Raw genomic sequence first — 2269 nt, 5'->3', positions numbered from 1 at the left:
ATGAAACCTCATTGCTATGATCCTGCCAAGGACCAATTGTCTAATCAACCACTAACATGTTGTTGGGTTGGGTGGGACCCACCATATTAACGTGTTTGACTTCAGGCCTCACTTTTGTGTTTAAACCCTGGGCATAAACATCTGACCTGGCTGAGACCAGCATGATGACCTGAATTTGCTCCACCCACCTCAGCAATGTTCCAAAAAATGGCAACAGGGCGAGACAAAGTAATCCACCGACCCCCCCCCCCCCCCCCCACACACACAAACACACACTCACCACCATCAGTCAACAGAAACATGCTCTCAAATCTGTGGAAATTTGAGTTCTAAAGAATGTAAGGCTGTTTTAAAAAAAACTATCTTGGCTGTTGACAGGAATGTGAGATAAAGCTATGTCTCAAACAGATGCGTGTGACCAGACTAAAAATGTTTATGCTTGAACTCTTCATCATCATGTGAGTCAATGGGATTAACTCTCCCTCTGAAACATGCCTCCAGTGGTTTTTTTCGAGGAACTGCAACTTTTAATTGTTTCAGAACTTGACGGAGAAACAGTGAATTATCTCCTTTTCATTCCTTTTTTTTTAATTTGGACATTGTTTCTAACCGTGGCCCTCAGTTCATCTCCCAGGTCTGGAAGGCTTTCTGCTCCGCCTTGGGGGCAACGGTCAGTTTCACTTCTGGATATCACCCCCAGTCCAACGGTGAAGCAGAGAGGGCCAACCAGGAACTGAAGGCAGCTTTGCATTGCCTGGTGGCACAGAACGAGGACTGGTCCCAGTACTTAGTGTGGATTGAGTATGCTCACAACACTCATTCCTCCTCCTTCTGGGGTGTCAACTTTCGAGGCCGCCCTCGGTTACTCACCACCTCTGTTTCCGTCCCAGGGATTTGATTTGGCGGTTACTTCTGTCCAGCAACATCTCCAGCGTTGCCAACGCGTCTGGCGCCAAACCACAGCTGCTCTCCTCCGCATCAAGGAGAGCAACTGCTACATTGCCAATCGTCACAGGGTGGTGGAACCCACTTACCAGCCTGGTCAGAGGGTATGGCTCTCTGCTCACTACATACCTATTCAAGCCACCTCCCGGAAACTGGCTGCATGGTTCATCGGATCCTACACTATTGAAAGGATCATCAATCCTACCTGTGTCCGCCTCCGTCTTCCACTAGCACTCAAGGTACACCCCTCCTTTCACATCTCCCAGATCAAACCTGAACAGGACAGTCCTCTGTGCCCGCCTCTCATAGAGGATTTTTTTCCGGGCCCATCCTGATCGCCGTCCTGGACCGCCTGGAGGCGGTTGTTGAGGGGGGGGGGGGTACTGTCATGGTGCCTCTGTCAGCTCTCCTCCCCCTCCCCTCTCTGCTTGGCCACTAATTCATCCCAGCCTCGTCCACTCAACTCATCACCCTGCCAGACCTACTTAAGGAGCTCCAGGATCAACATTCATCCCCAGTTCGTTGCCCCTGATGGTGCTAGTCTGGTCTTCTCACAGTTCTTCATGTACCTTATGCTCTCAACTTATGTATGTTTATCCCGTCTCCAGGAACCTTATTCCCACGAGTGGACGCCTGAATCCGTGATTACCCAAGCTGAACTTCATCCGAAGTTACCTCCCCTCGGAGCTTCATCAAGCTGTGGGATGCTTCACGAGCCATTGCCGGACCTCCAGCCACGCCACGAGCCATCGCCAAACCTCAAGTCTCGTCGCCTTTCTACCGCAACACAAAACCAACATCATCGGAGCAATAAAACCTCCTACTTACCTTAACTCACCTCCTGTCTTCCTTCCGGGTTCCAGCATCTGGGTCTGACTAGCCTTGCTAGCCATGACACACAGAGATTTTCACAGAAAAATGCTTACCATTTTCTTCTGCCACTTCTTCATGTGTGGCTGCAGCACTAATCCAGATCTTATACGATTATGTTTACCAATCAATAAAGCACAACACAAATAAATATATTTATGATGTCAGGTTGAGGATGATGCATTTGTGGGATTAGCAGCAGATCTGATGTGTGGCTCCATTTAAAAACTGATCTTTGACAAGATTACTAGGTTCCCAGTCCAGTCTCAGTTAAAAACAAGAACCAATGTTCTCCAGGCCATCCAGAGAGCATTATTATATTTGGAGGTTCATTTTTGCTTTTACAGCATGTGTGGTAAGTGAACAGGTCATGAGATTTGCAGCATCCTTCCTTTTGGAGAACACTGATTGAGGGGATGAGTTCATTCTGAGAAAATTCTGTTCTTCCTACTTT

The 2269-nt window shown here is 48.2% G+C and overlaps 1 long non-coding RNA gene across 1 annotated transcript; it reads left to right on the top strand.

The window, feature by feature from the left end:
* The first annotated feature begins 269 nt into the window (after nt 1-269).
* On the top strand, nt 270-1778 carry LOC110016355. Its single transcript, XR_002291627.2, has 3 exons — nt 270-801; nt 891-1479; nt 1554-1778. It is a non-coding gene; the product is annotated as an uncharacterized LOC110016355 (long non-coding RNA).
* The last annotated feature ends 491 nt before the right edge of the window (nt 1779-2269 follow it).

Source organism: Oryzias latipes, chromosome 14 (genome assembly GCF_002234675.1).
Source record: "Oryzias latipes chromosome 14, ASM223467v1".
Classification (NCBI taxonomy): Eukaryota; Metazoa; Chordata; class Actinopteri; order Beloniformes; family Adrianichthyidae; genus Oryzias; species Oryzias latipes.
This window is presented reverse-complemented; position numbering and strand designations above follow the sequence as displayed.